The sequence below is a fragment of the Rosa rugosa genome, chromosome 1 (assembly GCF_958449725.1).
Source record: "Rosa rugosa chromosome 1, drRosRugo1.1, whole genome shotgun sequence".
NCBI classification, from domain to species: domain Eukaryota; kingdom Viridiplantae; phylum Streptophyta; class Magnoliopsida; order Rosales; family Rosaceae; genus Rosa; species Rosa rugosa.
In genome coordinates, this window is record NC_084820.1 from 30,297,057 (window position 1) to 30,312,457 (window position 15,401).

General features: G+C 37.8%; 1 long non-coding RNA gene across 2 annotated transcripts; it reads right to left on the minus strand.

Moving 5' to 3' along the window:
* Positions 1-8,325: 8,325 nt before the first annotated feature.
* LOC133735054 (uncharacterized) lies at positions 8,326-12,029 on the minus strand. 2 transcript variants are annotated; one of them, XR_009858756.1, is made up of 5 exons: positions 11,470-12,029; positions 10,459-10,852; positions 10,086-10,144; positions 9,063-9,263; positions 8,326-8,946 (listed from the first exon to the last, which is right to left on the minus strand). It is a non-coding gene; the product is annotated as an uncharacterized LOC133735054 (long non-coding RNA). The 2 variants fall into 2 exon arrangements; XR_009858755.1 differs by lacking the exon at positions 11,470-12,029 and having other exon boundaries at positions 10,459-11,206.
* Between the last annotated feature and the right edge of the window lie 3,372 nt (positions 12,030-15,401).

The following is a 15,401-nucleotide window of genomic DNA, read 5'->3' on the forward strand; positions in this document are numbered from 1 at the left end:
AGCTTCATGGTTAAGGATTTTAAGGGTGATGAACGAAAAGGCTCAAAGTAGGCTCAAAGGGGCTTATCTAGGGGGGTCCCACGACGGGCACAAATGGGGACACAAGTTTATTTGGCAATGGTGGTAATTCCTAGAGAACCTCTATCCCTTCCAGAATCAGGGCCATGTATTGATATCACGTCTCAACAAGCACAAGAGCGAATTCTAGCATTCTCTAGTCCATTAAACTTAATCTATGGCAAGCAGTCAATCAAGATGAAAGAATAATGAGATCATCAAAACATCGCCAAGAAATTAAGAATATATTTTTCATTTCACTCCAAGAAAAAGGGACATGGTTCAATTATCTCACATGGCTTTATGAATCACAACTCATCTTAACATGCTCATATTCTGTACCAAGGTCATGCAATCCATATCCACTACAAGGCACACATTTTTCATATATCTCAATTAACCAAAGAATACCATGTTTAAAATCATCTCTTCTCAATGTTGTGATCCTCTTTTAGTCATGATTTCAGAGATATAGAATCATCCCAGACAGTTGAAAGGCATCCTAAGACTCAAAACAAAAACAAAAGCAACGAAATTTTTTATATTTTTGACATTTTTCGATTTTTTTGTTTTGTTTTCTTTTTATGACAAAAACTAACTACAAGCATTAATCCTTCCCCCCACACTTAAATCATACATTGTCCTCAATGTTAAACAAGTTAGAGCATGCAATGAACAATTATCATGTGAATGGGATGATTAACTCAAGAAAACCTAAAAACAAAAACTAAAAACGCAAATAACAAAGATACAATCAGAAAATAGTAATAGAGGAGATAGAGTTTAAGAGAGCAAATCTGCGTTGATGGCTCCTCCACAGCTACGGTTGAAATGGGTTGCCTCCCATGCAGCGCTTAATGTTTAAAGTCTTTCAGCCTAGACTTGTACCTCCATTTACTCCTTTGGAGGAGCGGTATGCGGGCGAGTGGCAGCCTTCTTGCTGGTTTCAGCCTTCGGAGGAGGGTTCTGATGGAGTGACATAAATAAAAAAAAACGGGGGAGGCAAGGTTCGAAACCTTAACCTGCTACACGAAACCTTTGTCCCCAACCACTGGAGCACAAGCTGTGCTTAATATAATGTGTACAAATTTTATACTTATTATGTCATAAACGAACATAATAAAAATAAACGAGAGGCGAGGTTCGAACCTCAGACCTCTTGTACACGAACTTTACACTCAACCACTCGAGCACGGCTGCTCACGTTATTATCCATACCAATCCTTTTATTTAAACCAACTGTTTCAACAATTCGGCACAAAACATCCAAGACTGTTTCAGAAACTCGGCCCAACGTATCCAAAACTGTTACAGAAATCCGGCCCAACTCATCCAAAACTGTTTCAGAAACTCGGCCCATCAGGCCTCCACCCACAGCTACAGTGATGCCTTGATTCGAGACAGGCCCAAGTACGGCCCACTTGTGTCACGGCTTATCCCTTCCGTGATTTACGGCAGTCAAATCTGCTTTCGGCTACAGCTGTCCGCCACAGCGCCTCGAGATTCCCTCGGTCCCCTTACACGCTCTCCACGCGCCAACAACTTTTCCGGGTTTCAGGGCGACTTTAATCCAACGCGTAGAATGAATCACAGGAATCGTCCATCCAACGGTGGAGATCTGCTCACCTCGCTCTATAAATAGGTGCATTCTGAGGGCGCAACTGTTCACTCCAAAGGAACGAAAATCTCTCCTGAGTTCCAGCCCCTCTCTCCCAACTCTTCAGCTTTTCCTCTTCTTTCAAAACTCAAAATATTTCTTCTTCGATTCAATCCTTCTCTTCTGATCTTCTCTCCCATCTAATTGATTCAATCCCATCTTTCCTCTGAACTTTCAGATCTCCAACACACCATCATCATCCTTAATCCCTTTAACAACAACTCCTTCAAACACTTGACAACTTTACTCTTCGATCTTCACATCCCCTCAACCCATCACCATGGAACCACGAACTCTGCAACTGATGGAGCTACAAACCCAGCAACAAATCGAGGATGGAGGAAACAACCAAGCAGCCGGGAGTAGTGCCAACACAGATTTCTGGCGAAGCCGTGCCAGGTGGGTTCCTACTCCAGATCAAATAAGGATCCTCAAGGATCTTTACTACGACAAGGGAGTTAAGCGCCCAACTACAGAGCATATTCACGAGATCTGTCTCCAGCTGAACCAGTATGGACATGTTGAGGGCAAGAACATTTATTTTTGGTTCCAGAATGTCAGGGCTCGAGAGAAGCAGATGAAGAGGTGCAATCAGGCTGCTCAAGTGCCCATGGGAACTAGTTCTCCTGGTACTGGTGGATCCATTGATCTCAATTTTGGGTCCACTGGTTCTACTGGTGCTGGTGGATCCATCGACATCAATTTTGGGCCAGCTGGTGGATCCATTGACATCAATTTTGGGTCCACTAGTTCTACTGATGATGGTAGATCCATTAATCTCAACTTTGGTTCCACCGATTCTACTGGTAATGAAGGATTTCTTGATTTAAATTTTGTTTCATATTCTTCCTCACACTTCAACACTAATACCAGTACAACTCTTTTGGCACAACAGGAGGACAAACATCCCTGCAACAACGAGGAGGAGATCACCAGGAGATTGAAACCCTTCCATTGTTCCCCATGCATGGTGAGGACATCTTGGGCATCATGAAGACTACTTCCGAGGGAGGTAGCGGTTATGGCGGTGGCTCTCACATTTCCCTTGAGCTCAGCCTCAACTCCTACAGAGATGCAGACATGGCTTAGTATAGAATATTATTATTATTATTATTATTATTTTTTTTTTATTATTATTATTATTATTATTATTATTTTTTTTTTTTTTTTTTTTTGTAAATAGCTGAAATTAATAAGACTGAATGAATGCATTTTTTTTTTTTTTTTTTTTTATTATTATTATTTTTTTAAAATTTTTTTTTTATTATTATTTTTTTTTTTTTTGTAAAAAGCTGAATTTAATAAGACTGAATGAATGCATTTTATTTTATTTTTATTTTTATTTTTATTTTATTTTTATTTTTTTTTATTTTTTTTTTATTATTATTAAAAAATATAGGACTCAAAAATATTTATAGGACACAAAATGAAAGACAAAAATATTTATAGGATTCAAAATGAAAGACAAAAATATAAATCCCTTCCCCCACACTTAAATATTGCATTATCCTCAATGTAATCAATTAAAAGCATGCAATGAAATAAGTAAGCATATAGGGATGGAATTTACGAAAATAACTACTAAAATAAAAAGAAAATGGAGGAGTAAAAGGGGAAGAGAAAGCAAATCTGATTATATTCTGAATTGGGTTGCCTCCCAAGCAGCGCTTGTATTTTACGTCTTGCAGCCAGACGGTACCTACATTAAATAAAGTTAGTAACTTAATATTAACAAAGAAATACAAAAAAAAAAAAACAAGTAACTATGAATTACAAACTACAAGTATAATTAACAAGTATTTTGTACACAAGACACAAGTTAGGTACACAAGTGAGTAAAAAAAAAACATGAAAAATATTTACACAAATGTTTTTTTTTTTTTTTTTTTTTTTTTTTTTACATTAGTGTATCACAACATTTTGTTACATTTTCTTTTGTCATAAATATTATTGATATCAAATCTAATTCCAAGCGGTAAATCAAGTGGACATGCGGCCCAAGTATAGTCGCCTAGACACAAAGTCCCTCCTACATCCGTTGGGCAACCTTACTGAAATGGCCAGGTAGGGGAGGGCGAACACAAGAGGAAAAATCCATTTTGGCATGAGCTAGGCCCATTTATAAGCACTTCTGGATTCAAAAACCCGTCATGAACGTTGTCCCCTTCCTAGACACCATCTCACATAGGATATTCTTACTAGGATGTAAAAGGTCCTAAGTGTGTTAGACAGTTCAATGAATGTTAATAAAGGCCGCCCTCAACCTTAAGGGACCTGAACTAGGTACCAATAAGGGGTTTAGGCCAATATTAATAAACACGACTTCACCTATTCCATTCAATTTACAACTTACAATTAAAACTCGTGTTCAACAATATAAAAAAAACAACCTAAGTAATTAATTAACTAAGTTTCAAACAGTTTATATACAATAATTATAAACAAAAACAAGTGATTTTTCAATTCCCCGGCAACGGCGCCAAAAATTGATACGTCCCCGGCAACGGCGCCAAAAATTGATACGCTCAAAGCAAGCGCATAATTTAACCCTGAAAACATCGTTAGTAGTATAAGCAAATAGGGATCGTTCTATTCCGGGGATTGAGGGTACACCTGTCATTGTCAAAAAACAAATAAAAAATTAAAATAATAAAGTAAAAAGTATTATGTACAAAAATAAAATAAAGAATAAAAATATATACAAGTTAATATAAAAAGGGGGGTTTTGAGATTATAGAATTGGAATTAAAATTAAATGAAATAAAGAAAGTGTAAAAACACATATACAAGGGTGGAACACAAGAAACAAAGATCAAAACTACAATCATATGAATGAAATCCAATTACAATTCCTATAGTTGATTATCTATGTCATGAGAAATAAGTTGACCATGTGAAACATTCGAAGCAAATGATTTCCCATATTTTACTTTCCTTGAATATTTAATCTAAGTGAAAGCACCTAAATTAAACCTATTGAACATGCAATCATAGTCTAGAAAACTAGCTAATCAAGAACACATTCAATGCATGAAGAACAAAGAAAGGATGTCAACCAAAGTGCACAACCTAGTATGAAAAAGTCCATCTATTTGCAATCCTCCTTAATTGATTTCGACTTTTGTCCAAAGCCTTTACTACTTAAATCTAGCACCAATTACATGCATATATCCTAAGTTGGCCATCAAAGAACACATACATATAAAAGTTTTCCATAATCCAAAATCAATTAAGCAATCTCACATAAGCAACATAAAAATCAACATAAAGAAATCACAATTTTTATTCAAACATAGAAATTGGGCTTAAACTTTGCCCTTAATGTTATTGTTAACTAGAAACAAATTCCTACGAAATTAAATAAGGAAAAAAAAAAATGAATGAATTACACCGTGAGTTGGAGATGGAGATGGAGTGCTTGAAACGTTGAAATCTTGAATCTTGGAAGCAAGCCTTCAAGGTGGACGATGGAGGATATGATATTCCCGGCTCCTTCTTCTTCTTCTTCTTCTTACTTGAAAACGCAGAATTTTGCAACTAGAGAATGGAGAGAAAAATGGAATGGAAATGGAGAGACAAAGAAGATGAAATGGATGAAGGAATATCTTTAGAGTGAGAGGAGAAGGTGTTTATATAGGGAAGAAAAAGAAGAGTAAAATGATAAATGGAAGAAAAATAATGAAAGTGGTTTGTAAAATATGGAAAAGATGGAGTAATGATGAAATGAAAGCAAGGCATGAATGTGCAGAAGTATGGAAGTGATGATGATCTATTGGAGCAGAAAAATATATCCAAGGAAAAAGAGAAAAGCATCTAGCTTTCTTCATGTGGGTAGGAAACATGAACATGTGATGTTGAGCTGTTTTTTAGATCAGTTTCTGCCCCTTTATTCCTTCAATTATTTCTCCAACAAGCATTCCCAATTTCACTATGACCTCTTCATAAAAAATGTTCCATTATGAGTGTAGATCACCCTGGTAAAATTTCAGATTTTTATTCCATGTGGTTGGGCCGAAAATGCTGCTGGACCTCTTACAGGTCCAGTTTTCCAGTTTTGCTTCTGTAGAAAATTGGGCTGATTGTTTGAAGGCCTTCCACTCAACAAAAGTTCTTGCACTCTTCATAAGAAATGATCCTTGGGCTGTCTAGAATGGATCTGGAAAGTTTCAGCTCATTTGAAGTTCATTTGGTCCGGCGGCCGCTCCTTCTTCCTTGCTTGGCTTGGTTTCTCCTAGCCGGAGTAGGAAAATGTGTAAAATTGACATTTTAGTACATTTCCATTTTTCTCCACCATTTATAGGTAAGTGTGGACCTAATGCTCATTTCACCATCATTTACTCCAATGTACCTAAGAAAATAGAAATTGAGTTAAAAATCGATTCGTTAAGGAATTAACTAAGCAAAATGTGAGGAATTAACTATTAAAATACCACATTAAAATGCTCCTATCAGCTAACAGAGAAGGCTGATTTAGGTGTGTTACCTGGCATTTCTATTTGTGATGGAGCTCCCATGGTTAATCACCTTCTCTTTGCAGATGATAGTATGTTGTATGCGAAGGCTAACTTACAGGCTTGTCAAGAAATTAGTAATGTATTGACGGTGTATGGGAAAGCCTCTGGGCAGCAAGTAAATTTTCGTAAGAGCTCTATTACGTTTAGTAAAAATGTGGACCGTGAAACTCAGAATTGGCTAGCCAGTTTTCTGGGGGTTACTGTAGTAGAGTCTCATGAGAAGTACCTTGGTTTGCCTACATATGTTGGAAGGAATAAAACTAGTACTTTTCAATATATTCAAGAGCGTTTGGATCAGAAACTTCAAGCTTGGCAGGGTCGGCTTCTTAGTGGTGCTGGCAAAGATATTTTGATCAGGGTGGTGGCTCAATCTTTACCTACATATGCTATGAGTTGTTTTCAATTAACAAAGAATTTTTGTGATGATCTTCAGCAGAAATGCGCAAGATTTTGGTGGGGGAGTACTAATGAACAAAGAAAAATTCATTGGAAATCCTGGCAATTCCTTTGTAGGCCAAGGAAAGAAGGAGGTTTAGGATTCCGAGATCTACATGCTTTTAATAGGGCTATGCTAGCTAAACAGGGCTGGAGAATTGTTCAATTTCCGAATTCATTGATTGCCAAGATGTATAAGGCTCAGTACTTTCCCGAAACTTCTTTTTGGGAGGCAGAATCTCATCCATCACCTTCCTTTTCTTGGCGGAGTATTTCTGAGGCTAGAAGCGTTTTAGTCAAAGGGGCACGTTGGCAAGTGGGAGATGGGAATGATATATGGATTGGTGATCCATGGATACCTAGAGATGCTCCATTTCGGTTATTACCTGTTCAGAGAGGTCGGGATGCTGCTTGGAAGGTTCGTAACTTGTTGAATAATGATGGCAGCTGGAATGAAACTTTAGTACAGCAGGTTTGTCATGTTGATGATATCCCCTTCATTTTGTCTATTCCTCTGAGTAGCCGAAGGGTCAAGGATCGTTGGGTGTGGCATTTTGATTCTAATGGGCGGTTTTCAGTTAAGAGTGCTTATAAACTCTTAATGGAGGAAGAGATGGTGCAAGAGGTTTCCTTGCAAACACAAGATCTATGGACGAAGCTATGGTCAACCAATGTTCCAGGTACAGCTAAAATTTTTCTATGGAAGGTGTTGAACAATTGTTTACCTACTATAGTTAGATTGTTAGAGAAACAGGTTCCTTTGGAGATTCGGCCTTGTGTTCTTTGTGGAGTGGGGGATGAGACAATTGAACATCTTTGTAGGCTATGTCCGTTTGTGAAGGGAGTGTTGGAGGCCGTGCCTGGGATAGAACACATTGCCTATTCTTCTAGTGCTAGGCAGTTGCAGTTTATGGAGTGGTTTTGGAGTTGTGCGTCTAACTTGCCTCCTAATTTATGGACAGCTTTTGTTTATAATTTGTGGGGTATTTGGAAGGAGAGAAATAATAGGGTGTGGGATAAGAAGAACATGGATGTGAATCAAGTGGTTTTGCTTTTGTCGGCTCGTCTCCAGGAGTACCAGAGACACCATGGTAAGGGCCAGGGTGGAGGAAGTCGGCGCGTAATTCCTTGGAAACCTCCAAGTGCAGGGTGGGTGAAGATTAATGTTGATGGTGCCTTCTACAAAGAAACATGTACTGGGGGGATTGGAGTCATTATTCGTGATGATATGGGGAGATGTTTAGGTGGTTATTATGCCTCAGTATCTCATGTTTCCTCTTCAGAACAGGTAGAAGCATTGGCAGGGAGGGAGGCAGTCTCACTTGCTATCCAGCGTGGCCTCTCTCCAGTTATTTTTGAGACCGATTCTCTTACTCTTTTTCATGCTACTAAGCAGAGAGTCATTCCCCATACTTCCTTCATTGGTCGTGTGTATGATGACATTACCTTTCATCTGCAGCAGATGTCGGGTTCTTATTTTACTCATGCTTATCGTCAAGCCAATGTTGTGGCTCACACTTTAGCTCGTTTTGCTTGTTCTTCTTCTAGTTCTTTATTCTGGGGCCTAGAGCCTCCAGCTTGTATTGTTGATGTACTATCCAAGGAGTTTCCCTCCTAATTTATTTACGTTGACAGTTTCTCAAAAAAAAAAAAAAAAAATCTTAGCAAGGAAAGAAACTCAATTTTTATTTCATACAACTGAAAAACCAACCAAGCACACACCTCTTCTTTTGCTGAAAGCTAAGAATTCCCCCCGCGCGAGAACCATAAAATCCCAAACAGAGCCGACCCAGAAAAAGTGATTATCATCATCGTCAAAGACTGATATTGGGGTTCGTTTTCAGAGGAACAGTGTTTCAAATCAGCTTCCCAGGTGCTAAAAATCATACCTATTTCAAGTCCACTGCTAGATAATCCCCCTCGCGCGATGCTGCGAGATCAACAAAAATGATTTTATTTGTGTATCTATTTAAAACTGTCTCCAAGCGATATTCCAACTTTGGGATATCCTCGAGATATCCTCTGGAGGCAATACATCTCAGACCTTTATCATTTGAATGTATCTCATATTCTTTGCAATAGGCTGTTGTGCAAACAATGAGATTTAACCTTAAATTTCTTCAAGATTAGTGAGGAGTTACTACAACTTCTCTCTACACTTGCTTCTTGGGTCTCCAGCCACATGAAAGCTTTAATAGAAGATCCAGTGCTGAGTGCTGACTTCTCCAAACAGGCCAACATCAGTTTCTTGAATAACTTCAAAAAGTTAATACTAAAAAGCACCTGTGTATAACCAAATAACCCAAAATCAAAACAAATACGGACCTGTGGTATGAAATTGTTGGAGATTAAAGGGGAAAACAGAGGATGAAAAAACAAATTAACACCAAGTTCTTTACCTTGCATCTAGCATTTTTGAAAATTATGGTACTTATCAAATTGCTCCAACAGTTTCTTTATGTCTACTATGGCCTTGCCAAATCCTTGTCTTGATCAGCATTAAAGAAGCATTCACAACTTTTGGCATAAAAAACCAAAGCCTTTCAAACAGAATCACTACTGCATAGAGTTCTTCCATTGCTCAAAATCCAGAATCACCACTGCATAAAAACCACCCCTTATCATAGATTCACACTTCACAATAATATCTTTCATGTAGTATGGTTTTTTGAAAATTGCAAGTAGCTATAAGACAGAAAAAATTAATAAGAAACTCTGCATATGCGTTTCATAAGTAGTAATGTTGGATCCAGTAAGCTTATTTCATAAGAAATCTGTTTCAAAGGAAAGATCCATTTAGTATCCTATTATTCTTAAGTTGGTTTGGTCTAATAAAAAGGACATTGAGATGGAGTTGCTGACTGCATCATATTGTTTGAATCTATCAGGCCATGTTGGATCCAAATCCAGTCTGCAGACCATCAGCTAAAGAGTTGGATGAAAATTCAATTTTCCACAGTTCGGTTTTTTTTTTTTTCCTTTTTCTTTTCTCAAATTTGTAGTAATGATCACAATCGTAAGCTAAAATCAATAACTGAAAAATTTGTCATTTTACACATTACAAAAGAATGCAACTCCTACTGATATTGTCTTTGCAAGTAAGTATTGACTTATATTGAAAAAGAATGCTTGCATATTTACCAACAGAAGAAATCATGTAAAGCTATAAAGCACAAAGGAGGTACATTAATTCTCTGCCACCCCCGAAAGTTTAATCTTGAAAACAATATAACATGCTTCTTTCCGCTGGGCGCTGGCAGTAGCTTAATCAACTGAGTTCTTAGCAAATTCAATCATCATCCCCTACTTAGAATTATCATTTTAATGATGGAATTAATGTGATCTCCTCAAAACATTCAAAAGTAGAGCACTACTACAGGAAGCAAAACAGTTTAAATGTACAGTAAAACGCTCTAATGTACCTTAACAATAGGAGATCATTGTTGGATTATAGTCATTGCATCAGAAGATGAGCCATAAGCTGCAAACACCAAAGTTCACTTAATAAAAGAATAAATAATATCTAAGTTTGATTTGACTCTAACCTAATCCTATTGGACAATTGTTTTATTAGAAAACATACATATGTAGTACTAATTCTATGTTGCCGCTTTTCTAGAGGAGATCTATTTATGCAGTAGTAATCAGAATATGGACATGATTAATATTCCTATGGTGTTGTCAAATCAGATTTACATTGGAGAAACAGTTGATTTCTATTTATTTATTTTTCTAGTTAAAACTGAAAGTGAGTATCTCTGATGCTCAAAAGGGTTGATAACATAAAGGTTATACCAGTTCCAAGACAATATTTACATCTCTGATGCTCCTGCAGAGAAGATGCTACTATGGGATCAACGTCACTACAACTTGACAGGAAAGCAAGTTAGTCAATGAAACTGGAAAAGACATTATTATTGTCACGCCCCGATTTTTGTACAAACAAAAACTCAATATATATAATCCCATAATTATACATGCGTGAATAATCAGTCATCAATATCAAATACCTGGAAATCTTTTTCCTTTTTAAACCAAGTACACTGATGCCCTGATACAAACTATAATACATACTCGCTCACAGAGTTATATAATACACACCTTACAAAAGCAAATGCGATAACTCAAATACTGTTACACTAAACAGCTCGATCACCACCCTGGTTCTCCTGACCTGCAGGATTACCCGCTACACAATTTGAATAGTGTACCGGGATTGCAACAACATCAAACCCGGTAAGCTTTTGACAGCTCGTATGAGTAAACAAGAATGAACTGTTGATTTATTAAAATACATTTCATTTAACTCAAGTATAGAAATGTAGAAACATCACAATCACAACGACCACCACAAAACCACTTCACTTTCTCACTCTCATATATATATATACACTTATGAGTCACTACCCGTTACCCTCATAAGATCACTCAACATTTGGCAGACAGACTAGAGCTCTAACTGATCGTAACCATCAGCTCGGTGCGAGAGCGTGGTTCACGATAATAATGCTATTAGTAACCACCTGCTGGTACAAGAGCGTGGTTCACTGATAGTATGCCATGGTCACACTCGTGACCTATTGATCTCCACAGATCAACACAATTTATTGTTCCTCAACAATAAGACTCAACACCTCTCTCAATATATTGTTTCTCAACAATAAACTCAACACAATTCAACCACAAATATAAATATCATCACATAAATATTTATACATAGACATTCACACAGGAATGTCTATTATTACCAAATCAATATGAATTACTAAATTCGGTTCGTAAATGAACCATGTGCGATTTACTCACCTCTTATCCAGCTGCGTCTTCTAAAAAGGCAAAAATCACAATTATCCAATCGCTCTTCCAATCCAACCGTTAAGTACCTAATCAGATACGATCTCAACCTAGCAAATCATAAACCACACATATACGGCAATCCAACGGTCGGATTCTAAATTAAATGATGATCCAACGGTCAGATCGAAATTAAATGATGATCCAACTGTCGGATTGAAATTAAATGATGATCCAACGGTCGGATTGAAATTAAATGATGATCCAACGGTCGGATCCTCACAAGTTATTGACATCGTTAGCTTAATATTTGTTATATTGCTTCACTTTTTACTTATACTTTTGAAATTGTTCTTTTCATAATCAGTACCGAACTTCAAAAAGCAATATAAGAACCATTGGTACAAAAGATTATCAGATGCCAAATGAAGCATTATAGAAAAATGGTTGTTCTCTAATTACATATCATTGCATATAATCTTAAAGTTTTAAGCATCGAGTTAAATACTAATAAAAGAGTAGTATTTGAAGTCCATAACAGACTACGGGCATCATCAAAATAGAAACAGAATAGTTCAGAGAGGAAACTCACCAAGGGAGACATCAATGGAATGAATGGTGTAAAGTTCAGAACATTTTCTTGCTCCTCGGTTAACATCCTGAGCTCTGCGCTTTTAATCCTCTGTTGTATCCTCAGCCTGCAAACATACGATATTGAAGTTTAAGTGAAAAACCAAAAACAGACCCTCTATAGTTTAGAATCTACACATTCATATTAGAAGCACCAAACTATAAGCCACAATTTTATCTCTCAAAATCATTGCTAAGGCGAATTTACACCAAGAAAATCAATTCATAAACTAAGCATTAAAAGAACAAAGATAATGAGAGAGCTCTCTATGCATTGAATTATGCTGGTATAAGAAACAAACAGAACCATCACAATCACTTGATTACTTTAAATTTTATGGCACAGTACTTGCTTTGAACCACCTATCATTCTCTCTCTCTCTCTCTCTCTCTCTCTCTCTTTGTTATTTTTTGTTTTTTTTTGGGTTAGTGAGAATGTTTCTGACTTTGTGGTGCTAACTGCTATTTTCTGTGTTCAAATTTGTTTTTTTCTCATGAAAATTTAGTATGAGAATTGATTTTTCTTCAATTTGCAGCAGACCAGTGATTGAGCAAAGGAGAAAAGAACAGCTTTGGGTCTGAGTTTGTGATTGAAATTATATGCCTGTTAATTCAGAGATTGAATCGACCAGTACCTCGACTTGATGTGAGCGTCAAAGTGTTCATCATTAGTAAGCAAACAAACCCGCGGCATCGCGCGGGAGGAATTGCCTAGTAGAAACAATATATATAATAATTATATATATTGTTTCTATTTCTCATTTCATCTTTTTTTTTTTTTTTTTTATAGGTTTTTGTCCATTTACCCCATTTTTAGGAATTTTTTTTCCCATTAACCCCATTAAGTTTTTTAAATTCCCTCTTACCCAATACACTCTAAGGGAGTCTTCCCTAATACCCCATTAAGATTTTTTTTTTGTTTTTAATTTTTTTTTAATACCATTTTACCCCTCACCCCTTTATTACTGAGAGCAAGGTTCTAAAAAACGCTAGGCGCTAGTCGGGCGGTGACCCAGGGACTAGTGCCTAGGGGCCTAGGCGGTTTTTTTTTTTTAATTTTTAAATTATTTTAATGACATATAAAAATATAAATGACAATATTTAAAGTCTAAAAATTAATTATAAATATAAAAATAGTCAAAATATAGAATAAATTAGGGTTTATGACCGCCTAGCCCGCCTAGTCCCCGCCTAGCACCGCCTAGTCCCCGCCTAGCCCGCCTAGGCGGCCTCCTAGTAGCCCAGCGCCTAAGGGAAACGCCTAGGCCAAAATCGGAGCGGTTCCTTGCCGCCTAGCGCCTAGGCGGCCGCCTAGGCCGTTTTTTAGAACATTGACTGAGAGAGAGAGAGAGAATGGAAGAGAGAGAAACCATAGGAGATTTCGCCGGAGCCCATCACCGGTCGCCGGATTCCGGTCACCGGCCGCCGCCCACCGGATTTTTTTGAAAACCTCTATTGCCCCCAATAGACGTTTATTGCCCTACAATAGACGTTTATTGACCCAGTAGTGTATTGCCCCCCAATATAAGGGCAAAAAAGGTCTATTGCCCCCCAATAGACATCTATTGCCTCCCAATAGACGTTTCGATTACCGAAATGGGAACCAATCTTCCTAAAATTACACAAATAAAACTTTGATTAAAGAAAAAAAACGAGGAGATTACGTCAATTCAAAACGTCTATTGCCCCCCAATAGACGTATATTGCCCCTCAATAGACCTGTATTGCCCTTGGCATAATACATTTTGTAGCTTGTTACTCCAATAATTTACATTTTATATTACCAAAATTTCTCATTAAAAGGTCAAAAAGAAGAAAAGAGAAGAAAAAAGAAAAGAAAAAAAGAAGGACCGGCTGAGCTGTTTAGAGGTACTAGTCGCCGGGGCAGGTGATGAAATTGATTTGGGCACCCTTCTGCCTTATGTGAAGTTGTGAAGTCGTGAAGCCGTACTCTATCTCACTGGAAAACCGCCTCAGGTGGGCTCGTTGGTGAACTTTCGCCGGGGGAGGGAGAGAGTGATGTCACCGTCGACCCCGCCGGAGCTCCACCACCACCCCCGCCACATCTTCGCTTATTCTCAACAAATCAGCCGAAGAATCTACTCCTTCGAAGCTGAGTCAACCAAAAGCAAACTCCAAAACAACGATCGCCGTCGTCGGCGATCCCAATCGGAAAAAATATGGACGAAAATCTGACGAATCCTCAGGATGCTAGCGCAGACCTCAGAGAGCTCGGCCTCGACCTTGGATCTGTACTCCTTGACGAGTGCCACGTCCTCCTCGTTCTTGCGGCCCTCCTTCTTCTGCTTGATGCGCTCCTCGACTGTGATCTCCGACGCCGTGGTTGACCCATCTCCTCGTAGCGTTCTGCCTGCTCGGCGAGCTTGGCCAAGTAGACGTGCTGGTCTCTGGTTAGGTTATCGGGGATGGAGGACGCCATTGAAGAGAGAGAGAGAGAGAGAGAGAGAGAGAGAGAGAGAGAGAGGGATGAGAGAGATTGATGTTTGAGTGGCATGATGGTAGTTTGTTAATTAGATTAAGGGTAAAATGGTCATTTGATTTTAAATTGGGTTAGTGGGAACAAAAATATGTTGCTGGGGTAAGTGGGATAATTTTGGCTTATTTTGGTGCTATTGGTCAAGAACCCTTTTTTTTTTTGGAAGGGAATGAAAGAAATTTTCATTGACTTAAGGGTTATCAGGGATCATGATGGTTCTCCCCTTTTTGCTGGTGCGAGAGCTATTGGTCATGCTTCTGTCCCCATTGCTGCAGGAAGTGTTGTTCGTGATGGTCTCTATCATGCCCTCCTCCTTAACTGTCGAAAGCTTTATGTCAAAGGTGACTCCAAGTTAATTATAGACTCTATCAACAAAAAATGTGCTCCTCCTTGGCGTCTTCGTACTCTTGTGAAAGACATCCTGAGTCTGGCTAGCAATTTCGAAGCTGTTTTCTTCTCTTATGTTCCCAGGGAAGCCAACTTCGTTGCTGATGCTGTTACAAATATGGGTCATAGATCATCTACTCCTATCACTTGGGACCAAAAGTTGCCGTTCTCAGCTTTGTCTGCTTTTAATTTTGATCAGTTTAGTTCTGGTTGTAGTAGGGGCTTCAAGTTGTAATTTATTTTCCTCCTCAAAAAAAAAAAAAAAAAAAACAATATATATAATTTTGCTGTAATTTGTTTGAGAAACATTAATTAACGTGAGCATTAATTTTACTTTATTTTGCTAGTTTCTCTATAAGTATTTTAGAGCAGTAGTGTTTATTGTACAAGGATAATAGAGCTTGGACATAGACTTGCATTGATAGACTAC